This window comes from Triturus cristatus, chromosome 3_1 (genome assembly GCF_964204655.1).
Source record: "Triturus cristatus chromosome 3_1, aTriCri1.1, whole genome shotgun sequence".
Taxonomy (NCBI): Eukaryota; Metazoa; Chordata; class Amphibia; order Caudata; family Salamandridae; genus Triturus; species Triturus cristatus.
Window position 1 is genome coordinate 1,099,040,306 of NC_140583.1, and position 27,736 is coordinate 1,099,068,041.

The window sequence follows — 27,736 nt, forward strand, 5'->3', positions numbered from 1 at the left end:
CTGATTCAACAACAATACAAAGCTCTAATCTTGAGGTCCAAGGCAGATTTCTATGCCAGCTCAATTTCTCAGGCATCGAACGGGACTAAAGCCCTTTTTAGGATTGTCCGGGACCTCTCTACCCCGGCTTGCATGAATAATAGAGTAGTCCCCTCGCAAGCCCTATGTAATGAAATTGCCTCCTTCTTCCAGGAAAAAATCGCTAACATAGTCAACACGCTACAGGACAACACTCAGGATGGCACGGAGGAGATAGGTAGTTCGGGTGATGGAGATCTACCACTGACTGCGACCCTTGACAGCTTTCAAACTCTATCTCAAGTGGCCTTTGACAGCCTGGTACAAAGTGTGTCCTCTGGCTCCCCTTTAGATCCTTTCCCTCACAAAATATGGAAATCATATGGTCGTAATACCTTTCCATGGCTGAGGCTGATCTGTAACCAGTCCTTGGAGGCTGGATCTCTGCCGGATTGTTGGAAACTAGCAATGGTGACCCCACTGATTAAGAAACCGAAAATCCTTGAAAAAACAGTGAGCAAGACATTGTCCTGCTTTCTGGAGGAGAACCACCTGCTTGACAGTGACCAGTTTGGCTTTCGTCCTGGCCATGGAACCGAGACGGCTCTGACTACCATGCTGGACAACCTTCGAATGCGTGCCGACAATGGGAATGCCATGATCTTAGTGCTTCTCGACATGTCGGCCGCGTTTGACACGGTGAGCCACCCAGTTCTAGTGGAGAGACTAAAGCTGATAGGTGTTAAAGGCAGGGCGCTGCAATGGCTTCAATCCTACCTAGAAGATAGACAGCAGGTAGTCACATTAACACCTTTCTCCTCCAGCAGGTCTCCAGTTGTGCACGGGGTGGCGCAGGGATCTGCGATTAGTCCCATTCTTTTTAACATCTATTTGCGGCCCCTGTTCCCTCTAATTAAATCTTTTGGAGTCAGCCTGGTGAATTATGCTGACGACACGGAGCTGGCCTTTTCCTTAGAAGGGGATGACGCATTGTCTATGGATTTATTCCAGCAATGTATGCAGCAGACCACGGACTGGCTCAGAAGGAACTCTATGCAGTTCAATAGTGGAAAAACTGAGGTAGTCTTCTGCTCGCCATCCAGGATACCTAAACATCTTCCCTCTGAGTTCAGACTTACTCCAGATGAAGAACCTCTGATTCCGGTCAGCAAGGTACGCAATCTCGGGGTGATTATTGATGATGACCTCCAGATGGTATCCCAGGCTAATAAGACCGCTAACGTTTGCTTTGCCCTTCTACGTCTGCTACGCAGCATTCTACCCTTACTTCCTAGGTAGTCGCGAGCTGCGGTGGTACGCAGTACGGTGCTAAGCAGGCTGGACTATTGCAATTCCCTATATTTGGGGGCCCCGCAGTATATCTTCCAGGGATTGCAAAGGATCCAGTCAGCTGCAGCCAAATTAGTTCTTGATAGGCGACGCAGCTCCTCGGCTACTGGAGCACTGAGGGACCTACATTGGCTACCTGTCAAGGAAAGGGTCTCCTTTAAGTCCCTGTGTCTGGTTTTCAGAGCAGTGCATGGACTGGGTCCAGTCCCCCTACAGGCAAAGTTTGCTCGTCATCAACCCATCAGGCAGCTCCGTTCATCCACAGCTGGTCTATTGGTAGTCCCGAGATTTAAACGCTCCAGGGTGGGCGGAAGGGCTTTCAGCATAGTGGTTTCTGGCATGTAGAATAAACTCCCTCAGAATCTGAGGCAATGCAATTCCCTGCTCGAATTTCGCAAGGGGCTTAAAACCTGGCTGTATCCCAAAGTCTAAACCTGCGCCCTTCCCTTGATTCTCCCACTGTCCCCTGGTATGTTTCTCCAGTCTAAAGCGCCAGGATGCCCGTAGGGCGACAGTTGCGCTATATAAGTTTCACATCAATCAATCAATAAAACATGAAGTAGCTACCCCTTTCTGATCAGTAATTACCACTTAAAACTGTATAAGGGAATTCCCAATACTAATCTATGAGAGGACCAAGCCTCACAGTAGTGAAAAATGAAATAAGCTGTTTGTCACTGCCAGGACATGCATAACATAGGAGTACATGTCCTTCCTTTTACTTACGTAGGATCCTGCCCTTAGGGCTACATAGGGCCTACCTAATGGGTGACTTATATGTAGTAAAAGGGGAGTTTGAGGCTTGGCAAGTAGTTTTAAATGCCAAGTCGAAGTGGCAGTAAAACTGCACACTCAGGGTCTGCTATGGTAAGCTTGAAACAGGTTTGAAGGGCTTCTTGTGTGGGAGGCAGAATCCGTGCTGCAGGCCCACTAGTAGCATTTAACTTACAGTCCCTTGGTATATGATATACCACTTTACAAGGGACTTACAGGTAAATTAAATGTGCCAATCATGTATACACCAATTACACACATTTAGGGAAGAAGCACATGCATGTTAGCACTGGTCACCAGTGGTAAAGTGCTCAGAGTCCTAAGGCCAAGAAAAAGATTCAGCCAAACGTAGAGGCAAAAAGCAAAACATTTGGGGGAAAACCATCCTAAGGATGATCAGTTTAACATGAAAACTATGGCCTTCTTCTTCCCAGTTTTGCAGATTCACCAGTCAGTGGATCACTTTTGGAGTGGTGGGGTATCGCTAACAGCAGGTTGGCAGATTGCAGATAGCACTTTTGGCATTTTGTGCCTTTTCCATAGTTTCCATGTCCCTCCCACCCCCATCCTTTGCACTTACTTCCTATAGCGATGTTCTGGCTCCTCATACTCCCCAAGCTTTGTCATCAATCCCACATCACAGCATTCCAACACTGAATGTTCCTGAGCCCATGTGCCTCATACACCTTGCATTTTTCAGGCTTTGTTGTTTCTCCCATGTCAATTTGCCACATCCAAACATCGCACATTCCTGGGTCCTTGTGCCTAGCCCTAGTGCTTCCCACTCTCTCCCAGATCATTAGGTTTCACATCCCTTCACGCCATCCATTAAGTGCACATTCCTGGGTCTATGTGCCTTGTGTTTCTCAGAATCTACAGACTTCACAGTCGCTCCGTATTTGCTTCCCCCTGTCGAAACATTGCATATTCCTGAGCCATGTGCCTCACGCTTCTCTCGCTCCTTTAGATTCTCAAACTTCGTCGTCACTTGCTTCTACGTCGCTTTGCACCTTCCAATCAGGGTTCAGTCCTGAATCTTAGGACCTTGTGCTTTTCTTGCTCCTCTGGATCCTCCTGATACTTGGCACCTTCATTTTTTCGCACCATCCAATCTGAACATGTTTCAGGTCCTGAGTGCTTCACACTTCTTGTGCTCCTCAGGGCCCTCCACCCACTTTGCTTACATGCTGTTTCGTGCACTCCAATTAGCACATGCTTACCATCGTGCTGAAGCAATCAGGGAACTATTCTGGGCAGTTCCACATATTCCTCCCATTTCTGTTGCAGTTAAAAGACAGCTTTCAGAACAGATTGTCACCAGCCTCAGGAGAAAGTCCCCGGACCGCCAGTATTCCAGTTGCCAAGGAAGATCAACAGCCATCCAGCAGCATTCCATTCAGAACCTGGACATTTAATCAGGACCAGGAGGAAGTCCAGCAGCAGACAGATGCAGTCCCTTTGTCCCTCCTACCCATCTGTCTTTCCCCATTCCTGCCTCTCACGCCATCTCTCTACCCCTACTGCTACTCACCTGTACTACTTCCACCACTCACCCCTCCCGCACCTGCCCTCTGTCGCAACCCATCTATTCCCAGTATCAATCGCTCACCCGTCACTCTCTGATCACTGCCCATCAGTTCTCTTCTTGCTGCTTCAAATCACTCCTTGTCTATGTGAGGGTTTGTAAACACACCAAGCATCCACTAGTCCATCATAGACGTACCAACCCTTTCTGATGAGAGACTGGGCTTCGCCAATTGGTGAACATTCCACTGCCTTACCAGAAAGGTCTGCAAAGGTGTTATTGCACCTCTCTACAAAACAATCCCCAAAAAATTATAAATGAATAAATGATTATTTCTGACCGATGAGCATCTATGCATTGGAGACATAAGAAAGGGGGGAAATTGGTTGAGCCGGCTTAATAAGAATGGTAAACAAGTCCGGTCCACAGTAGAGCTTGGGGAACACAATATAGATTTACATAAATAATGTTTTGTGATATGATCATACAAAAAAATCACCTAAAGGCTTGGTTCCCTGCTTATATGGGAGAATGGGTTTGCCAAATGAAGAGTTTGGAGAAAGTTGTGGTCTTTTTACACTAGACACTCCTACATTTGGCATGATCTGACAATACTACCTCCTTTGACATAGTTTACTTCCTAGTGCAAAATAGCTGTTTTCAGTGCCGAGGTCATTCCCTATGGGAATGTACACAGTGTCTCATATCCCCTCTAAGCCTCATTTCCTTAAGGGGTACAGATGTTCAGCTCTGGGGCTCCACTGATTTGGTCGCTGGTAAGGAACATGGTCTGTTTTTTATGTCTTCTCAATCTTTATCCCTGTTGTGGCGTGCAAAACTGCTTTGCCGGACACTGAACACTGTAAGAAGATATGAGCTATATATGTCTCTAAAATGACATTCTTGTATATACATGAACGAAGAAATGCTTTCTTTAGATCCAAAAAAGGAAGAGGAGCTGTGATAAACATGCTTCACTGAAAGTCCTGGTAAAGTGGTTTTTGCAAGCCCGAGTCCCATGGGAAAGCAGAAGAGGCATGGTGGTACCCTACTCATCTCAGCACTATGCACCTATTATTTCATTAAAGCGAACATGAACTGTGGTTCCAATCAGGTTGCTGGATAGAGCGCCTGTCCTGGAGCCCGAGGACACTCGGCAGGCCACGCCCACGGGATCTGTTCTGCGTTAGCACGTCATCTTGCATTGTCAGACAGAGCAGTGCAAATGAGACCATGTAACAGGATCTCCCGCCCAAATACCGACGTTAAACTAATTTAAACGTCAAGACCACTGGAGAGCTTGTGAAACTCAAGAACGTTCCTTGACTCGCGTTCTTAGGCAAATGGAATCCCAGTTCAGGTTTCTCCTCTTTTTTTTTTTTAATCGGCCATCTTCATGAAAACAAAACCTCCCGAAGGAGCTCATGAGTCACACCACACAGAGTTTGACCCTCCATGCAAACATAAGCAAAAGTTCTTGCTGCAAATGCTGCATGTCTGAGTGTAGACTCCACCACCAGACACGTTTGCAATTGAGAGAAGCCATTCAGAATGAAAATAGGTTGAGAACTGTGGTGGCCATCGGTGCAATGAATTTCATTGCTCTAAGCAAAATGGTATTCTGCCCAGTGGCGGCTCCTCTGCTGAGGGGACGGAGTGCCGCCCCACTGCTTTTTAGCAGTGAAATAAACAGAAAATAAAATAACTCGTTATTATCATTTTATTTTCTACTACTTCCGCAGCTTTGAGTGAGTGTGCGGGGCAGGGATGGAGTGGTAGCACCATCCTAAGTGCGCAATCACTGCTTGCCCGGCCCTCTCGAGCTGACCAAAACAGTCTTGAGCATATTGCATGTTCTCCATGCAGGCTGCATTACAGCATTCATGGAGAACATGCCCAGGCTCCCAGTCAACGTCTGAGTGCCGAAACACGGCTCTCAGGCCAATCAAAATGCTGCTAAGGCAGCGTTGTGATTTGCTGACTGGGAGCCTGGGTGTGCTTCCTGTTGTTCAGGTAAGTGAGTGTGGACTATGGAGGAGAGACGCGGCGAGGAAGCGGTGAGAAGGTATGTTTTTTATTTTATTTTTTGCTGCCTGCTTCCCCCGCGTCCTCTACCCCCCTCCCGCCCCTGCCCCCACCCCCTCCCTCTGAGTCGTGGTGGCCATCGCTGATTCTGCCTCTGAGACGCTCACCAGGCACAGAAAAAAAAGCAATTTTCCTGGAAAAATGTTGATATGAGGCACTTGATGGTGCTCTGAAGCTCGAGCCTTATATCATGTTTTGCACTGGAGCTCAGAATGAATTGGCAAGGTGTTACAAGCTTTTCAGTCCCAGTGACATGGATTCAACTCAGTCCTCCGTTGGTGACTGTCCCACGTAAATATTTGAAATGAGTGCTTTTTGCCTCCTGGAGTTTGTGTGCTCGAGTATGTATATCTACATCCAAGTGAAGGTGCTGAATGGGTTTTGCAACTGAAGGTCCTCGGTGCAAATTCAAGTACAAGCTGCACTCGAATGGCTGAGCCTTGGACTTGAATTGAGACTTGACAGCAACAGTTCAACAACCTTCGATGACAGTGAAGCACATTATGCCCCACAGGGACTACAGTGTAGTAGATTTGCAAACAGTGAAGGTTTATTAGCAGAATAGCAAAGTTATGATTAAGGGTTCCAGTTTGCCGTTTTTACTGATTTTTACAGATAAATACAGACAGAAAACAATGTGTTTCCCGTCTATATTTATTTTTAAAAGCAGAAAAATACTGAAATTGGGGCTTTTTGTGAGAGAATCTCCATGCTGTCTCTCATGAATTCTAGGCAACAGCTGAGCAGGAAGACAGCATGGAGGGTTAAAATACAGGATGAGATTTCCTTAAATACAAGCACATGTTAACGTATATTTGTAGTACAACGCTAATCTGTACCTATGAGTGTAGTGTTTTGTTATACATGGCTGCTTAATTTGCTATATTCTGACAAGCATCAATGTATGAGTGCACGTTCAACAGTTACATAAATGTGGAAATATACCATTGTACGGCTCCATTTATTCTCAAAAAACAAAATAAATATGGATAAATGCCAATAAGATGGCCAAAAAATAAATATGGATAAATACAGACTGAAATGTTAAAAAAATAAATACTATAACACTGGGAGCCCTAGTTTCAATTTACATTTTAAGTCGGATTAGTCATAAAACAATAATTATCTTGTTACATACAGCAAGGCTGAGTAAAATCCAAAACAGGTCAGAATATCAAATGCAAAAACAAACTATTTAAAAATTGTCATCTTCAAACTGAGCAGGATTCAGTTTTTTGAAAGGCAAATTGCATAAAGTTTTGAAAGAGGTTGTGAAAAATGTAGCAGCCCATGTCAGCAAGCAAAGTCTCTAAAAGCAGAACCCCGTGAAGGTTTAAACAGTCAAGGAAGAATAGATTATCTTGACAGGGGCATCTTTATTCAAAGGAGGACAGGAGCAATCTGAAACTAACAAACTCAGCAATGCACAATTAAAACATAAGATTCAATAAACTGCAACATATCTCACAGTTCCTAAGAGGTGGGAACCAATCGTATTTCAGCAGTTTGTTGATAAGTAGTCAACACCCCCTTTCTCAGGCATCACACTAAGGACGCTCACAGCTAATATCTCCTTCAAGCTGGATCGTCATGGTCTGGCCGTCCCCAACGCAGGTAAAAAAGACTCATTATATTGCTTTCAGTGAAACTCACAATTATAAACAATTTAATTAGGAGCTAACACATTGGCTACAATTAGATTAGCTAAGTTGTTGCTGCTTAGCCTCTGAAACCAGAGAAAGAACGTGATAACGCACTACAACCAATGGTACGTTTGAAAGTTTGACATAAATGATTTTAACCGAGGCCTACATTGACTATGGAGAACATAACGCGAACACACTTTAACTATCGTTGGATTATAATGTGAGAATCACTAACTATGATCCTCCTTAACATAGAAATCCCACTTTAGATACATATAAATAATGTGCATTAGTTTAATTATTTTAGAAACAATGAAAATTATGACAGCTTGTCATTACAAGCGTACGCGCACTGTGCCTCTTTTGGTATTAGCATGTGTCCCATCTCACAAACTCTCACAAAATTTGAAAGAAATCTGATAAAAAGAATGGACTTGTGTCTCAATGGAGTAGAAATACATACCTGGGCTGCTTTGACAGTTTCTCTTCCTCCCTTCAAGGATGCTCCCTAGTACCTCAAAATTCAGATTATAAGGTTATTAGTTTTCCACTGGAAATGTTATGTTATGTTCTGTTATGTTAAAATCATTTGTAGAGCGCACTTACACCAGGCGGTTTCATGGCGATGTGAACGGGGGGCAGCAGAAATATGGTGAGCAGGAGCTTACTCATATGCCTGAAAGAACAGAAGAGTCTTAAGGAGTGATCTAAAGTGGGTATAAGAAGTTATAGATCTGAATTCCGAGGGGAGGGAGTTCCGGAATTGAGGGGCCAGGAGAGAAAATCTAAGACCACCGTGTTTTTTCCGTTTGAAAGTGGGGATAGTGAGCAGGTTCAGGTGGGAGGAGCGAAGTTCACGAGAGGGGGTATAGTGATGGATCATGGAAGAGGTGAAAGCCGGGCCATGACCGGCCAGGGCTTCGAAGATGGTACAGCCCAATTTAAATGCACAGCGTTAGGCCACCGGGAGCCAGTGGAGGCTCTTCATCAGGGGACGGACGTGTTGGTGTCTAGGTTGTTGGAAGATGAGCCTAGCTGCTTGGTTTTGAACCAGTTGCAGGCGATGGAGCTGATAGGCTGGGATGCCAACATAGAGTGAGTTGCATAGTCGATGCGGGAGATGACCAAGGCCAAAAGAACAAGAGTTAGGGCCTCGGTGGTTAGGAATCTAGAAATTTGAACAACTATACATAATGCAGTCGGGGAGGGTAAATAGTTTCACTTTCTCACCTTCTCAGTGTATGCACAGATGCATCCCACAAAAAAACCAAATGGAATGTTGAAAAACAATAGGCAACCCCTGAAGGGATGTGTCTTGAACAGGAGCTTTAGACAAACCCTTCATGAGATTGAGTCCCTTCTTAACCTCAATTTCAGGGACCTGAGGACAAAGAAAGGACAAAGGTGTCTCCTAAAATCCGTCTTTAACCCTCTAGGCAGCACCTATCTTCAAAAGAGTCTTTAGAGTGTGACGTGCCATCTCAGAATCCCTGAAGCTCAGTTTTCCTAGGAATATGATTTTTCATGTGAGGCAATTGGTAGCAAATACTTAGGCTCTCATTACGAGCAGTCCGAAAAATGGCCTGGATTTTCCCCAACCTGAGAGTGAGGAATTTGGAATAGCATCTGTTACCACGCATGCCAACACTACGTGTGGCTTAACAACGCAGTCAATACCACAACTGTATCGTTACCAAGAGTTCCATTACAACACAAGTCATTACCACGACTTGCTTAAGGCAAGCACTGAACTTTGGGATAGTTCAAATTACTATTCCAACTCCAGTCACTGTATCAGTGGTTAAGGCGTTGGACTTAAAATCCAACACCAGTCCAACACTGCATTCCCTAAAGCAAGTCGTTGTAATGACTTGCGTTGTAATGGTTCTCGTGGTATCATCGCAGTCGTGGTACTGACTGTGTTGTTAAGGCACAACGATGTAGTGCCTGCGTTGTAATAGATGTTTCCCAGAAACTTGTAACCCTGAGTATGGTAAAGATCTGGGGCATTACAAGGTGGACCCTAAGAGTTCATTTAGATTAGAGGAATTACAAGGGGAATTGGTAAATTTGCATTCAAATCATCCAAAATCTTCATGTGAATATGAACAGATCTACTGAAACACAGAAGATTTTATAATTTCAGTGGAAACAGTAACTGCTTTTAGTAACCTGAAAAGAACTAAGAAGCCACTTTTAATGAGGGGACCAGGTTCTCATTTGCTCTATGGCAGCCTCCACTAATGAAACCACCGTTGTTTGCCACCTCAAAAGTTTTCTCCTTTGTTTTCTTCCCTGAGAGAACTTCCGCTTGCTTGAAGAGAGACACTTCAGTAGAAAAAACCAGGGATGGCAAGCCTGCCGTAATGTGTTGGCTTCACAAACCTGTCAACACTTTTTTTGCCAAAGACAGTCACCCAAAGTGAGGGTCTTTCTCCAGAAACAGAACCTAGTATCCCAAATATACTTGGCATCTACACCCAGAGTGTGATGGACGCGTGTGTTATTTTTCTGGCTGATTTGCTCTACATGGTAGACTCAGACAAGAAAAAAGTTGACGGGAATGGAGTTAAAAGGGACACACTTAACATGTGCAATAGGATGACCCCTTTGTGCAGGACTGCCTCACTCAACAGTTTTCCCTGTGGCAGAGGTGATGGTATCTTCACTGTTTGGAAATCCACCTCCCTCAGGACACTAAATGGTAGCATCTGTCCAGTTAATGTGAGCATAAATGTTAATATATTCAGAATGTTTATATAGTGTTGATCTATTTCAAGGGTATTTGTGGGTTTTACAGTCAATAATAACCATGAAACTTGTATCTCAAAGAAATACCTTTAACATGGCACTACAAACAAGTAAGCATGTACCCTTGAGTTTCAAAACAACTTGATGGGAGGACTGGGAGGAAGGGCACAGGAAGAATTACAACAAGCGTTGGCAATGCCAATAGGTCTGACTTATGAATGAACTGTCAAGGCAGAGCTAAATACCAATGAAGGTTTATGACTGCCCTCCTCCCATCTGTGCTCCTGCCAGAGAAAACACTGTAAATTATTTAGTTATCTAAGACACTTTTCTAGCATTAAATCGTCATGTGTGTGCCCCTGAAAGGTAGCTGGATAAGTAAACAAAAAATTATCACAGCTGTGTGGCTGAAAATAACTTTTTTCATACAAGCACACAATGTTTGCCCAATTTAAACATGTACTCCTGGCTCCCAACGTGTGGGTGGAGCCAAACCCCCTCTCTAGTGAAGCTCACATAATTGTCTGGCGGCAACTGTGCTTTCAAGCCAGACATTAAAAAAGGTTAGAAGAGGAAACTCAGAGAAACATGATGAGGGAAGCAAAAAGGGGAAGGATGAGGATCGGTCAAGAGATCCCAAAACAGTCCTTCATCTGAATGGAGGAGAAAAGAGGTGGTTAAACTATCAGGTGAATGTTAGATAGTACTTTTGAGATTATTTTAATCCAAATAATATCCTTAGACTATAAATAACTGTGGGAGGGATGGGCGGAAACAGAAGCGAGGAGGCCGTATGTGTGCAATGTTTAAAGGGCTTTTATTCCCAAATTAACAGTTCAAAGTATACAAGTAGGAGCTCCTCTCCAAATGATAGCAAAACTTGAGGTTCAGTCTCAGGTAAAGGTTTTAGGTGAGTAGGATTCCTCTTCTGGTGGGTGGTTCCCTCTAGGCATTCCGGGCTCAGGAGGAGGTTCCAGGAGGCTTGTGGAGTGAGTGGAACAAGGGCGAGAAAGGAACAGTAAGTATTTTTATAGCCCTGTATTGCTCGAGAGTAACAACCCTTCACCTCACCACTTGTGGAAGTACTCTTGCAAAAAAAAATCAAATCAGAACAGTCAGTTGTTCTGGTGTTAGGTGACAGACTCTATTACACATGGCCTTTAGATGGCTTGAGCCTGTACGAAGTAAAAAACATGAATAAAATAAAATAAAAGGAAATGGTAAGCCGCTAAAACAGTAGGGCTTCAAAGTGAGGAACCAACGCAGTATTCTTGGGTTGTGTCCCTAATTTCGATATAGCCATTCTAGAGGGGCATGGTCTGTATACAGTAGGAACTCTCTACCATCCAAGTAATACCGTAGAGATTCAATAGCCCACCTAATGGCCAATGCTTCTTTCTCTATGGTTGCGTATTTCGTTTCTCGAGGGAAGAGTTTTTGGCTAATATAGATAATAGGTCTCTCCTTTTGGTTTGTGTCGTCAGTTTGTGACAACACAGTCCCAAGAACGCTTTCTGAAGTATCGGTTTGGAGTAGAAATGGTTTTGTGTAGTTGGGGCGTAATAAGAACGGTTTGGAAGTGATAGTTTGTTTAAGCAGTTGAAAAGCCTGTACCTCTGCTATTGAAGGGTGTTGAAGATGTGTTTCTGTTTGTACATTTTTCTTGAGTAGGTCAGTTAAAGGAGCAGCAATGCTTGAGAAATTTGGGATAAATCTTCTATAGTATCCTACCAGTCCTAGGCAGGCTCTCTAAGTTCTTTTCTGGACCCAGGAAAAGGTATCTGAGAGATAGCAGTTACATTTTTCCTGGGGTTTGATGTAGCCCTCCCCCAGTAGGTACCCTAAGTATTTTACCGGTTTTGCGGCCAGATGGCTTTTACCAGGATTGATAGTTAGCCCGCTTTCTCCTAAGGCTTGAATGATAGTACTCAGATGTTTTAAATGTTCCTCCCAGGAGAAACTATAGATGATTATGTCATCTATGTATGTAGCTGCAAAGTCTTTGTAGGGTTGTAGTATTACATTCATGAGTCTTTGAAATGTAGCTGGTGCGCCATGCAATCCAAAGGGTAGGACCCTAAACTGATATAGACCTTGGGGTGTGGCGAAGGTCGTTTTCTCCCTGTCCTGTCCTTGCAAAGGCACTTGCCAGTATCCCTTACATAAATCCAATGTGCTTATGTATTGGGCTTTCCCCAGACGCTCTATCATTTCTTCAACCCTGGGGAGAGGGTAAGCATCGAATTGGGATATCTTATTTATTTCTCGGAAGTCGATGCAAAATCGAATAGAACCATCCGGATTTGGTACTATTACTATTGGGGAACTCCTTTCGCTTTTAGATGGTTCTAGGAACCCTAGGTCCAGCATTTGTTGGATTTCCTCCGGGATGCGGTAAGGATGTAAGCGTACCTTTTTCCCAGGTACAGTATGTATCTGATGTTCTATAATGTTGGTCTTCCCTGGTAGGAGAGAAAACACCTCTTGAAAGGGCTGTAAGCATTCCCTAAGTTCTTGTAATTGAGTACCGTGTAACTCTGTATCAAAACTCTGCTCAGCTAGGGATAAAGGAGTTACAAGTAAAACAGGGTATGTCCCTTCCCATTTCTTTAGCAAATTAATATGGAGGATTTGAGTGTGCCTCCTACTCGTGTCCATTTCTAATTTGTAGGTTACAGGGGTTACTTTTTCTATGACTTTATATGGGCCTTGCCACTGCCCTATTAGTTTATGCTCTGAGGTGGGCATCATAATGAGTATCATGTCTCCTATATAGAAGGTCTGTTCTCTTGTTTTTTTATCACACTAAGTTTTCTGGGATATTTGGGCCTGGTCCATATTAGCTTTTACAATGTCTCTTATCTGATTTAGATGTGTTTTAAGGTTAGCTACATAGTCTAGAAGGGGTCTTGCCCTGTCTCTTTCTTCTTCCCACTCATTCCTGGCCATATCTAACAAAGTCCGGGGCTGTCTTCCTTATAGTAAATCAAATGGGGAATATCCTAGAATTATTTTTGTCCACACTATATGGCAAATAAAGCCAGGGAAAGCATGTCTTCCCATTTCCGTGCCTCTAGATTTAATAACTTCTTTGGGGGGATTTTCAGGGTGACGTTATAACACTCCACTAGACCGTTGGTTTGAGGGTGGTATGCGGCAGTACAAATCTGCTTGATATTCAATTGCTGACAAACTTGTTGCATTAGCTTAGATGTAAACGAGGTCCCCTGGTCAGTGATGATCTCTTTTGGGAACCCAACATGAGAAAAGATAGAAATCATGGCCTTGGCTATTTGAATAGAGTTGGGATGTCTTAGGGCCACTCCTTCGGGTAATCTGGTAGCGTAGTCCACCAAGACCAACACATAACGACACCCACTACAGGAAGGGAGGAGGGGACCAAGTATACAAGTATATCCATCCCCACCCGGGCAAATGGTTAGTCTATTATGGGTATGGGACTCGGGGGGGGGGGTACAAATCGACAATTTTTCTGGCAAACTGGACACTCTTTGCAGTATTTCTGAACCTGTTGGTATATTCCAGGCCAGTAAAACCTGTCTAGGATGGCTTTCTCGGTTTTGTCTGCCCCAAAATGACCCCCTAAAAGATGGCTATGGGCCAAAAATAATACTTTATCCCGAAAGGGCTGGTGTTCTAACAACTGGATCGGCATGGTGTTCCCTCCCTTTCAATACAATAACCCCTGCGGTATAAGGAACTGAGGACCTACTTGGTGAGGGTCTTTTTCTCTTTTCTTTTCTGCTTTCTTCTTATTCTTTCTTTTCCTTCTGTCCATTCATGATCTTGGTCTTGTGAAAAAGGGGCTGTTTCTCCCCATTCATCTCCTTCCTTTCTTTTCTCGCTTAATAGAGTGTCTATATGAGGGTAATCATTACCTAAAATCATGTGTTCAGGCAATTTCGGAATCACACCTACCTGCAAGGGTACAGGAGGGGTGGAAGGCTGATGCTGGATGGAGACTTCAGCCATGGGGTAGGTTTTGCTATCGTCATTAACACAATGTATTTTAACAACTCTGTTCGTAGAGGAATACCCACCAGGAAAAGCTTAGGGTCTCATTATGCTTCGCAAACATCCTGTATCCACCAGTGCTTCTTTCAGCTCCCCATTAACACTCACTTTCCTATGATACGGAAGTGTGTTCTTGTTAGTCGAACAATAGAGGGCCCTAGCATACCCCCTTCCATGGGCTCTTCCCTCTGTGGACAGTTACGAGCGATATGTCCGTAAGCCCCACACTGAAAGCATTGGGGTCCCTTGGGGGGTGGCGGACGAGGTAAGGCAGGCAAGGGACCTGGGATTAGGGTTACCGTATCTGGTTTCCGGATGTTAGGGAGGGGCTTAGCAGGCTTGGACAGCCCTCCCCTGGGATGCCTCCAGGAACCTTCAGTCCTTCCCCTTTGTTGCACATGGGCTCTTTTATAGGTGGTGGCTATTTCGACCACCTTCTCCAGGGTAAGATGTGCATGCTAGTGGACCCATGGTTGTATGGGAGGATGTAAGGAAGTGAGAAATTGTTCCAGAATTATCTTCTCTAACAATTCTTCTCTTGTAGCAGTTAAGGGTTTAAGACAACTCTCAGCCATGTCTCGTATCCTAAAGTACAGAACCCTGGGGGTTTCCTGTGGTCCTTCTTAGATTTGTCTCAGCCTGATCCTATATGTTTCGTCATCAATACCCATCTGTTCTATAACGCTCCTTTTTATCTCAGGATATGGGGTAGTGCCGAGGCGATTGGCTGCTTGATATGCTGACTGGAGGTCCCCGGTCAGGAGAGGCCCCAGGTAGTGCCCTCACTTGTCTTCAGGCCACATAGTGGCCCTGGCCAGTCTCTCAAAATTAGAGAAGAAAAAATCTGGGTCTTCCACTGGGCCATATTTTTGCACAATCACAGAGGGTAGGGTGGCGTGTCCTCGTGGTTGTCCTACCGCCTCTGGCAACTTACCTACAGCCATCTCCTGTGTTTGCCCTTGTTCGGTCAAGGTCTTGTGCAATTTCTCTTGATTTCACTCAGCTATCACCAGGAATTTCTCCATGATTTTCTCTAACCCTTCTTGCCCTTCCACCATCTTAGTCACCACGGCCTCCATTTCCCCCGATCCCACTTCTGACACCACTTGTGGGAAGGATGGGTGGAAACAGAAGCGAGGAGACTGTATGTGTGCAATGTTTATAGGGCTTTTATTCCCAAATTAAAAGTTCAAAGTATACAAGTAGGAGCTCCTCTCCAAATTATAGCAAAACTTGAGGTTCAGTCTCAGGTGAAAGGTTTTAGGTGGGTAGGATACCTCTTCTGGTGGGTTGTTCCCTCTAGGCAATCCGAACTCAGGAGGAGGTCCCAGGAGGCTTGTGGAGGGAGTGGAACAAGGGAGAGAAAGGAACGGTAAATATTTGTATTGCCCTGTATTGCTTGTGAGTAACAACCCTTCACCTCACCACTTGTAAAAGTACTCTTGCAAAAAAAAAAAAATCGAGTCAGAACAATCAGTTGTTCTGGTGACAGACTCTATTACACATGACCTGTAGATGGCTTGAGCCTGTGCGAAGTAAAAAACGTGAAGAAAATAAAATAAAAGAAAAAGGTAAGCCGCAATGATAATCCCACTCCAGAAGGAGGTTAGCTGGCACTTTTAGGCAAGGCTCGAATCCGCAAACCACCTCCCAACCTTCCCGCCTTGTTTTTCCTTTTCTGGTTCACGTACCGCCACTGGCCGCAACTCTGGCTCCAACGTGTCCTCCGGGGACCACCACTCCTCGCTCCACTCGTCTAGAGTTCCCTCGTCTTTGGGTTCTCCTGTGCGGGTATCTTTCTTGGTGGCGTCTTCCTGAGCGATATTTCTCCGGGTGGATCTTCTTACCGCGGTGTATTCTCCAGCGACTTTTTTTACTTCGGCGTCTTCTCTCTCCTTTTCGGCTGTCTCTGGTCCCTCCTGTGCAAACAGACAACAGTCCGTTTTCACTGTTTTCATCAACAGGACACATACGGAACAGGGACCACCCTATCGAATCAGTTGGTAAGTCGGACTTTGGTGTGGGAGCTCGGGCTGATTTCTTACAATAATATACTATGTACTTGATAGCATCTGGAAACCTTAAGACGGACATGTTACACAGGAAACTTTACCTTTAAAAGAATGCACCTTACACCAACTGTTGACATATGCATGGGAAGGCTCTCCTACAGGGGTACTAAGGAGAGGTTGTTGGAGCAATAACAGCTAAATAAATGAAACTGTGGAAAAATACCACTTAACAATCATTTCGAGAACCAGTTTCCAGCAACTCATCTCTTGCATAATATGAACAAATGTTTGTATTGGAAACGGTAATCTTCCTATGAGTTTTAGATTGGCTACAAATGCCCAGCTTGGGCTAAATGACTAAAGATTTCAGGGAAAAGGATGTCCCTAGTTTAAGACTAATGAAAGAAAAAACTTTGACTAGTTTAATATATGCAGATGGCAACACAAGGCCTGAACAGAGAGGGCAGTGCCCTTCTTTAGTGCAGGAGGTGCAGAGGTTCCAGTGTTTTGAGGGATTTACTAGACCACAATTATAGATGTATTCGGTCCTTAATTTGAGCTATTGGTTGCAGATGGGGCCCGCTGGAACTCATTTTTGGGACCCACATTTATTTTTCCTCGTCCGACTTTGACTCAGAGCAAGTGAGAGAAAAAATAAAAGGGGTAAAAGAGGGGAAAAAGACTGGAAAACAATGATATAGCGAGAAAGCAAGGATGAGAAAGGACCTGCAAGAGTGAGATACAGAGCAGGGAATGTCTGGTGGTGGATGAAAGGGGCTGGAGTTGCACAGTCTTGGTATTCGGCACCTCCAAGCAGGACTTTATTTGGAAAACAAGTGCCGGGCCCAAAGTTTTGCTTAGAAGTTCTCAGGGTGCGCTTCAAATCGAAACTCAGGGCTGCATAATCTTGATTCCACCTCAAGCCCCTTTCATACACCTGAAGACGCTATGTGCACCTTTATCTCTCTCTTGCAGATTCTTTTTGATCCCTGCCAGTGCTCGAGTCGGGGTACCACGCAGGTGGATGGCGTCCCCCCACTTATTTTTCCATGGAGCGCGATAACTGGAGCAAATGGAGCCACACATTCCCTCTTTGGCCTCTCTGGGGAGCTATCGGAGCTCATTCAGAACGCTGCTCATGCGCTGGCTTCTCTGATGCAATCGCATCTAAGGGCTGAGCAAGGGGAGGCAATGAGTCTGATGGTGCAAGCCACCTTTCGTGACTTCCTGTCATGACGTCAGCGTCCCCCCACTTCTTTTTTTAGGACTTGTGCCCTGATCCCTGCTTTTTTCCGTCTTTCTCTTCCTCCATTTGCGTTTTTCCTCTCTCACTTCGGGTGACATCCTGAAGAGGAAAAATATGTGCTGCTCCAGAAAAATGAGTGCTGTGGGTCCCATCTGCAACCACTGGCTCAAATGAAGCATTGCCCCCTATATTCGGTAATAGCGCAGGCTTCTAAGCAAAACTTTGGCCCAGCACTTATTGTTTTACAAATTAGGCACCTAAGAAACATGAGAGTCCATTTTCCCTGCTTGCATTAGGCCGCATGCCCTCCTTGCTACGTCACTGTGAGCGGGAATATTTCCATCAGCAGACTTAGATAGTACAAGGTTAACTGAGCCTCTTCTCTGAAACTATGCCCACCCTTACACTGAAAAAGCACCATCTCCAGCTCTGAGAAATGGGGAGTGCTATAAATGAGGTCTCCCCGCCAGGGCATTAAAGCTAGCATGTCAAAAGCAATAACCTGGCTCCATCCCCTTCCAATGTTTATTAGCATGAAATCCACACGTTTGTTTAACTTGGGAGTGGATGTGAGACGGAATAGGAAATTGGTGATTATTGTGTATGTCTTACGACTCTGCTCTGTTGGTAGTGCCAGGATCTGGTTAGTCCCCGGGGCTCTCTTCAAGGGTCGCTCAGAGTATCACCGCAGTAACATGACATGCCCTGTCATTCAGCTTTTGTGTGTAGATTAATTCTGTACTGTTGCTTGTCCAAACTCGTACATGCTCTGACCTGATAACAGTATTTTGTTTACAGCTGTATTTGTTATATTCTGTTGCATGTTTTTTGGATAGTTCATTGCTCCCTGATTCCCGGGCCTGTTGGGGCTTTAGGTTCTTGCAGACAATCTATTTATTTATACGTTTTATATAGCACACGTCATCAATGAGCCGCTCCTAGGTGCTACTGAAAGAGCGAGAGGCAAATTGGGTCATAGGAGGGGTGGGGAGGTCAAAGATTACGATAGAAAGGTTTGAGTTGTTTTCAGATTGTCATGAGGTTGGATTTAAGTAAGTATTGAGGTAAGTTGTTCCACAGGAGAGGGCCATAGACTAGGACACACCTCTCTCTTCCTGAACCTGCAGTTTGTAGAAGGAACCACTCTGAGGTTGGGGTTGTTACAGTGGAGTCTCCTGGACTAGGTACTTTAGCCCAGATTTTGTCGAGTAGGAATTTTGGGGATGAGGCACAAATGTATTTGAACTTGAGGGCCAGTGTTTTGAAGGTGTCTCTGTCTTTTTCTGCCAGTCAATGAGGGTGACTGTTATGCTGAACTCAAAAAATAATGCCCCCCCCTTCAGAATGTGAAGAGGTCCCCTAAGTCACCTATATCTCACAGCCATTGGGCTGAATGGGCCCGTCATAAAGGGTTTGGAGGGCCGCAGAAGTCTTGGACCCCGCTCCCGTGCTACCGGTGCTTCAGGTGTCTGCGTTACGCCCATAGTTGAGCGATGTGGCGGGTTTTGGCCAGGACCTAGTTTAGGCGTATAGTATTCGAAGAACAATGGTTCATTAGGGCCAGTTAGTCCTTTATACGTATCTAAAAGCGAAGCTTTTACAAACCGTATATTATTTTGTATATTTACATTCGGAGCCCGAATGCAACAATTTAGTTAGAAAGGCAAGTATGGTGCAGGATATCATATAATGATTTGGATGCAATTGTTTTATCCATTGCAGTATATTATCTCGTTTTGGTTTTTTATCTCTTTTTTTTATGATGAGTTATCCCGATTCAGTGCTCACAAAAAGGGTGATTACGCTCCTTTTGTTAATTTTAGATAATGAAATAAGGAGTTTGGCGAGTCAACGGCGTATCAATCTCATTCAGTTGAGATCATCATCAAGACAGGTGAGTGAGCATCTAGTATCTCTAGAAAAAAGAGAGAGAAAAAAGGGGTCAGACAGGGGGACCTCGAGTTGCCTGCTCAGGTATATACAATTATTCTACTTGCCAATCAGGGGGTAACTTCAATGAGTGTCACACCTCCGGTCTGTACATTTGGAATCATTTACTAATTCAAAAGGGAGAATGTTAGAATCCCTGGTGCGAGAAAGACGCAACATTGTAAGTCCAAGATGAAGATGCACTTGCCAGGAGACGAGCTGGGTTAATTAATGAAAACCAGGGACCTCAATATCAACATGCCCAGGTTATATATCACTTACTCGAGAACAGTGGTTCATCTGAATCACGTTGAAGGAGGTGTGGAGGCCTCTTATGTGTGGAGTGCACCCATCAACACAAAGCCTAATGATTTCAGAAAAACTGTATGTATTAAGGGCAGGGTATACTGTTAAGCGGCATACACATTGATGGGAATTAACCGCTTCGGTGCTCATGACGGAACGGTTCCGTCATGAGCCACGGTTGAGCTGTGCTCATGACGGAACCGTTCCGTCATGACCACGCCCGCGCAAGATTCCGTCAGCACAGCGGCGGAATTTGCGCAGCATGGAAGGGGTTAAGGACACTTACTGCATGCTCAGCTCGATATTCCTATGTTTGTAGTTAGTGAGCTGAACCGGTCTCAGTCTCTGAATAAGGGGTCGTGGTGATTTAAATGCCTATGAGGAGAAAGGCAGAAATTAGACCATATTGCTGAGGAGTGCAGCAGGGCTACATGTGGCAATGAGGGCTAGCCCACTTACATTGTGGGTCGCCGTATTTGATAAGGGACACTTGGCGCAAAGCAGTACAAGGTGCAGTTTAAATCACTAGTCTGTAATCAAGCAAAAGTTGATCTGAAAGGGTGAGGGCTACATAGAGATCTACGCATGGAGAGGTGGGTCTGTAGGGACCAACTTAATTAGCGATTCTAGGCAGTGTGATTTCCATTAGCCCTCACCCTTACTGATCAAATTTCGCTTGATTACAGACTAGTGATTTAGTCGGCACCTCGAACTGCATCACGCCGAGAATCCCGTATCAAAGATGGTGACCCACAACGTAAGTGGACTAGCCCTCCTTGCCACATGTAGACCTTCTGCACTCCTCAGCAATATGGTCTAATTTCTGCCTTTCTCCTCATAGGCATTTAAATCACCACGACCCCTTATTCAGAGACTGAGACCGGTTCAGCTCACTAACTACAAACACACGAATATTGAGCTGAGCGTGCCGTAAGTGCCCTTAATTCCCATCAATATGTATGCCACTTAACAGTATGCCATGCCCTTCATCAATACTGTTTTTCTTAAATCATTTGGCTTTTTGTTGAAGGATGCACTCTACACATGAGAGGCCTCCACACCTCCTTCAACGTGATTCAGATGAACCACTGTTCTCGAGTAAGTGATATATAATCTGGGCATGTTGATATTGAGGTCCCTGGTTTTTATTAATCAACCCAGCCCGTCCTCGGGCAAGTGCATCTTTGCCTTGGACTTACAATTTTGTGTCTTTCTCGCACCAGGGATTCTAATGTGCCCGACGGTATGTTTTTAAAATATTTACAGATTAGGGACTACTTGGTGAGGCATTTGAAGTTGGCAACACCATCTAGCTCAGAAATATGGGACTGCTTGTACAGCGGGAAGACAAAATCTATGATTAATCATAAGTATAAATGTATTCAAAATCCTTAGCAAAATGATTTGGAAAGACTGGCGGCACACTGGCAGGAGACTCTGGGGACAAAGGTAACATCTAGTGTCATCAAACAAGCACTGAGTATTATAGATGAGTCAGTGCATTCTGTTAATCTGCGCTTGCAGCAATTTCGTACTATTTGCTTGCTTTATTATACACCTGACAACATTTCTAAATGCTCTAGGGTTGGTCTGGATGGGAACTGGACAAAATGTCCTAGATGTGACTAATATGCAGCTAATATCATGCATATGTTTGTAACCTGTCCAGAATTGCATATATATTGGCAGAAGATCGGCCAAGTGCTTTCTCAGAGATTGGGGATAGGGACACCATTGACGACCACAGAAGTTATGATGGGTCTTAAACTAGCGAATCACCGACTTACTCGTCTCGTCTTGATATTATTGGTTGCTGCTAGATTGGCAATTGTTCGGGTATGCATTGCTTCAAAACCGCCTTCCATAAATGAGTGGTGGTTATTAGTTAAGGAAACATATGAGATGGAAAAAGCCCTAGCCCAGGCAACTGGTACTCGCTCTCTGCAGAAACTAGATGCAGTATGGGGGCTCTTTTTTTAGGAACACCTGCTGTTTCTTATTTTATATTATTTCTTGATGCATTGATAATTGCTATGCTTTTTTTGATGATTTTCTGTAAATGGTGTTTATTTCTGTGTGCCCTAAATTATTTAACTTTGCTCTTCTGTTGCTTTTTCATTTCGTCTATGTTATGTTCTGCTAATTTGTACCCCACTTGTTGACAATTAAAAAAAACTTTAAAAAAAAAAGAGATGGTTAATAGTTCTCCACCAATGGAAACAGCTCATCCCATGGTGCCACCAACTTCTGATGCTTCTTCTCTCAATTCCTACAGTAAACATCCACGCAGGTATGTAGTAAAACAATGTTGCATATATTGTAACATGGAGGAAAGTTCTCATGAAAACCTTCTTACCTAAACTAAAAGATGCGCTGTATGTCCATTGTGCATACCAAAGTGAGTTGAATCTGCTGATACAAAACTAGCAATACGTTTCTGGTGAGACATACATCAAATATGGCTAATTCACTATTTATTCTAATAGTCAGAGCAAGGTTCATTGATCAGTTTAAATGAGCTGATGAGGCTAAGGAAACATAACAGCTGCTGGTGCTAGGCAAAATGTTCTAAATAAAGGTCTATTAAGCTATTAGCAAGAATCGAAAGAAAAGGCTTTTGAGCCTACTAAAGGGGCCAATTTAGAATGATAGCCTAGTACAACATGTTTTTTTAACCTTATTTCACATACATTCAAGCAAGCACATTTTCCCTACATGTGTTTAATTTATGTATTATTTGCGACATTAATAATGCATTTGAATGATCCTTTCATGGTATAAACAATGTGTCATTTTCTATGTGAAAACATTTCTGCAGCGGCTTAAACGCGTTCTAAGGTGCAATTCTAATATGGTTTGCAAGTCAAAATTAGTTTTTTTAAGTCATTTACCACAGCAGCTTTTTGTGCCTTTTGAAATCAGTTAATTTGGTGGGTAAGGATGCCGGTGAACAGGGAATTGCTATATCTTAGCAGGCAGTTTATTAGAATTCTTGCTATCAAGGGCTGGTGAATAATAACGTTTTTTAAAGTAATTTTAGTTGGCAGAACAAGGATTTGATTACTGCCTGATTTGGGAGTTGGCATTTAGGTCAGAGTCCCGGAGAGTTTCCCAGACTTTTAGCCTTAGTTTTTCTTAGTTTTATATGTGCAATTTCTTCAAAGACTCAATGGGGTTCAGATGGTTGGTTCAATAAGGTCCAGGTGAAGTTTGCATGATTCAAGTACCTTCATGTTACTATTGTTATGCAAAATTAACTAAATTATGGTACTACGCCATGCCACGTAATTGCACACCATTATCAGTAAACATTTAGCACAAAAGAACAAAGCAAGCAACAGAATGTGGCTGGTTATTCTTCTCAGTACTTGCATTTTTTGGCACTATAGTTTTAACGTAAACTGCTGGTTTTGCATTTCATATAATTCCACTTAATTTCGTGTAATTTCTCTGAAATTTTGCGTAAATAAGTGAAACTGAATTATGTGCATTTTCCACACCCCCAGTGTCCGTTCTCGTCAGCAGGTGGAGGGGCCTTAATATTAGGATTTCATCTTAGCACAGTGGAGTTTTATTTTATTTTTTCTGAGTAGTTGTAGAATAGGAGACCGCAGTGTCAATGGGATCCTTGAGGGTCATAACATAAATCCTGAAGAGTAAGGAAAACAGTGGGAACATCTGCGGTGCCCTGGAGGTCAGTAAGCAAGGGGGGAGGTAAACTCTTTAACTCAGACTGCTTGTGACCTGCGTTTGAGGAAGGAGTTGAACCATTCAAATGATGTGTCTTGAGTGGGCCACTGACTGCAGTCTGTGCAGAAGAATATTGCTGTCCAACGCACAAAAAGTGATGGGGGGTGTGAGAGGTTGGCCTGATGTATGATGTCACTAGTTCTAGTGTACACCTTATATCAGTCCAAACAACCCTTATGGTGATTGGTTGTAAAGTCAACCTTATAGACCAGCTATCCTAGTGGTAGCATGGACAAGAGCAGTCTTAGGCTAAACTCTGAATGGCATGTGAAGCCAGCTGTGATACCATATATAATCCCTTGAATACCAAATGAAAGGACACCACAACAGATAGATATATAAAATAAAGTGTATTTATTCTAGTCAAACCCTCAGCACTCTTTATGAGATTAGAGGTAAGTACAACACAGTCTTATTTAAGCATACATTAAGTCACACAGGTAAGTAATACAGTTAGGCCCTAGGGGCCACGCAAACCATATACTAAGTAAGTGGTATAAGGACCACTGTTACGGAAATAGGATAGGCCTAGGCCTAGGGAATCGCTGGGGCTACACTACACTAGCAACAGTTAGGAAGTGGGAGGCCCACGGGATTCAGGTGCAGAGTGGAAACACTCACGCGTAATGCGTAAAAGTCGATAGAAATAGTGGTTGTTAGCAATTAACAGTTTAAGGACACTTCTAAAGCAGCTAGAGAGTCGAGACTCGGAAACTAGACCCTAGGATAGTCACTACCCTTGTGAGCACCGAAGTACCCAAGTTACCTAGCCCACAGGCTGCGGGTGCATAGGTGTGAACTTGCGTCGGGTTTCGTCGTGGACTTCTATGGATGCCTGAAGGAAAGTTGCTGACAGGCAGTCAGTGAAGAGTGTCCGGTGGATCCCAAGGCTGGGATCAAGAAGAGAGGAGACCTGCAAGCAGAAGGGACAGAGTCAAGGTCCCTAGCCAGTGACCACGTGGAACCAGGAAGGAACCAGGCGATGTCGTGAAGATTGCAGGTGAAGGTGAAGCTTGTCGCTGCAGCCACGAGGACCAGGGAACGTCGAGGACGACCAGGACCAGGAGGTGAGCTGTCCCACGAAGGCTCTTGCTGTCGGCGGCGTCGAAGTTGGACTAGGACTCACCAAGCCTTGGCAAGCGGAACCCACGAAGAACGGAGGACTTGCTTCTGGTGCAGACCAGGAAGGTCTGGGGTGCTTCTCTTTTGCAGAGAAGCGGGAGCCAGTCTGGAGGAGCCAAACCAGTGCTGAAGATTTCAGGGTGCGTCGTCTCAAAGGCCACTAGCCAGCGGGCAAGCAACCGGACAGACGCGGCAAGCAGGAAAATTCAGAAGGGCCCCACGCAGGACTCGTGGAGTGTGGGGGGCTGATCTTCGGTGCAGATGGTGCTTGGGGTTGGGGCTTCTCAATCCCCGGTGCACAACTTCGAGGGTGCCTCAGAAGCTGCGCTTGAAGATACTAGCCACTTTTCCCAGGTAGCCGGTCCCACGTCTCTCGTCGCCTTCACGGATCTCAGCTCGGCTGTGGATGTGGATCAGGGTCGGAGAAGTCTGGAAGTCAAGGCTCTGGTCGGGCTCTGCAGTCGGTCCCTCGTAGAACTTTAGCAAAGCAAAGGGTAGTCTCTTGATGGTGCCTGTTTGCACAGGGTAGCCACTCCTTGGCCACATGGGAGATTCTTCAGTCTTCTTCTTTCGTCGAATGTCGAAGGTCCAGAGTTTCTGTTCAAGTTGCAGGTTCAGGATAATCTAATCTCCTGAGGCCCAGCTACCACTCTTATCCAAATCTGGGGGGCTGGGTTACCTGCTAGGTCACGCCTTATGGGTGGGACCTGGGAGGGGGCGGTTACACCCCCTTCCCCTGCGCCAGGACTGGGGCTGGAGAGCCCCAGCACCGGTTTGAACTGGACTATGCACGGGACACCTTGTGTGCCCCAGGCATGTCTCATTCTATTCATCCCTCCCTGCCCCAATACACTAAGGCCTGTCTGGGGTGGTGCTCGCACCTCCCAAGGCAGGAAACCTATTGTCCAAGCCTCCCTTGCCGGGATCACTCCCAGCAGCAGGAGGTCAGACTCGTGTCTGTGGCAGCAGCATCCATTTTGTGATGCTGGGGCTCTGGTTAACTTTAACCGGATAAGTATGTCTTCTATCCTCATCCCCAGAAATGGGATGGGGGTATTATTCCAAAGTGTTAGACACCTTACACGACATGTTTTGATAAAGCCAAACCATAGTTACCATAACCGTTTAAGATTATAAGGCACTTTAAGAGTATATGGTAGGCTATATCATAGAACAGCTATAAGGACATGGTTCCGAAAGCTGCAGACAGGCTCAGCTCATGCTAGAGCACCATCTCACATGTTACCAAGCACTCTGCCTCCAGGATTGTTAAGGCCTGCCATAGGAGTGGCTGATAGGTACACATGTGTCTATATGTAAGTTAGGTATAGGAATACTACACCTAAGCAAGGGGTGATTACACGACCTTGCCCCAGCTGAGTGATCAGCCAGTTGTGTCATAATGGAAGGCCAGGCCAGGGGTGGCATAATACATGCTGCAGCCCCTGGTAGGCCTAGGGTACACATATGCCCTGGGTACCTAAGGTACACTGTACAGGGGCCAATAAGGTGATCCTATCCAATTGGGTTATGCACCTAAAGTACATTGTATTAATTTAGAGAGAGAACAGCAGGGCTGTGGGTCTGATTAGCAGGCCTGCAGCCACATCTAAGTCGAAAACCAGTAAAGCAAAAGCAAAAAGTGGGGGTGAACATAGAAAGCAGACCCTACTCTCCTACAGGGGGAATGCTTGCAATTTGCCTAACCACAGGCAATCGTTCGGAGCAGCATACCATCCCTCATTCTTTTGCTCACCATGCCACCTCAGTTGGGACCTAGTCACATGCAAATCAACCTTGACCCTGCTCATCATGGGAGCAGTCCAGCCTAAACTGCAAGGCCATGTCCTCACCGAATGGGAACACAAGCAACACAGTACCGGTTTCACCCTGATAAGGGCTCTTCAGCCAGGTATAGCTTAGTTCCAGTGGCACATTGAGCACGGGACCCACATATGAGCATACCCTTACCATGTAGGGTGGTACGCCAAACGCACAAAAGGTGATGGGAGGAATGCTTGTAATTTTTCTAACCACTGCCAATCACCAGGAGTAGTATCCCAACCCATTGTTCTTCTATTATTTGAATATTGCTGTCTACTATATTGAAATCAGCAAACAGATCTAGGAAGATCTTCATGCACAGCTATCCCAGGTCAGTCACTTCCGGGATGTAGACTTAGGCAGGCTGTTTCCTCCCTTTGTTTGTGGGGGAAGCCAGTCTGGTTGGAGTGCTGTTTGCTGTTAGACTTGCGTTGGCAATGGACCTGACAGGTGACCACTTTTTCCACAATTTTAGAAAGTCATGGGAGGACTGTAATGGAGCATCAATTGCTTGGTCTTCAATGTTGCGCTTGGCTTTTATTAAGAGTGAGCAGCAATAGAGTGGTTCAGAGTATGGGACCTTCCTAGTTGGAGGCATCTGTTTATAAGGGTTGTCATGGCTGCCTTGGTTCTTGCTGAGTTTAAGGCTTTGGAGCAAGAAGGTGGTGCAGGTCCCATTGTTTCTTTTGTTGGAGGATCTGTGGGGATGGGGAAATTGGAGGCTGTGTTTGATCAAATTATTCGAATTGTTTTTTTATGAACATCAAGCCTAGAACATTCGAAAACTCTTGGGAATTGATCACATTGGGTGTAGTGCATTATGGGTTGGTAGATTTCTGGGCCATTTTAAAGAGTTTGACTTGCCTGTTGGCTTCTTTCAGAACTTGCCTTACCTTAGATAGTGGTCTTTTTCACACATAAGATAGCCTTACCATAAGTGGTTCTAGCATGATTAGGTGCCAGGGATGAGGTTTGTGAAGGAGATCAGACCCAGGCAGATTCTTGATTGCTGCTCTGGTGCTGGGTTTGTTTTAGTGCCTCTGAGTACCAAGGATTGTGTCTGCTCTTGTCGGTCACCTTTTGCATGGATGTACATGTGTACACATCCTTTTAAAAAAAAGGCATGGTGTACCGTTATGTGATTAGGAGAGCAATTCGTTTTGACTGAAGTCACGTTTCTCCAATTTGGATTTGTAGGGTTCAAAGTGTATTTTTTAGAGGTCGAAATAGAAGATATTGTGGTTTTGCTCTGCTGACTAGGTAGGAGAAGAGTGTCCCTGAAGAAAATTGTTGGACCAGATGGTGTGGGAGATCATGAGGTCTGAGATTTGCTGGTCATATTATAATACATTGTCTAGGCAGA

The 27,736-nt window shown here is 44.7% G+C and overlaps 1 long non-coding RNA gene across 2 annotated transcripts in view; it reads right to left on the reverse strand.

Moving 5' to 3' along the window:
- Positions 1-27,736, reverse strand: part of LOC146861586 (uncharacterized) — a 735,453-nt gene that overhangs the window by 49,773 nt on the left and 657,944 nt on the right. The window contains exon 3 of one of the 2 annotated variants that reach the window (XR_014979007.1): positions 15,876-16,103. The exons of the other annotated variant lie outside the window; for it this stretch is intronic. This is a non-coding gene — a long non-coding RNA (uncharacterized LOC146861586). Of the gene's footprint in view, positions 1-15,875; positions 16,104-27,736 lie in introns of those variants that run through there. 2 annotated transcript variants of the gene reach the window in all.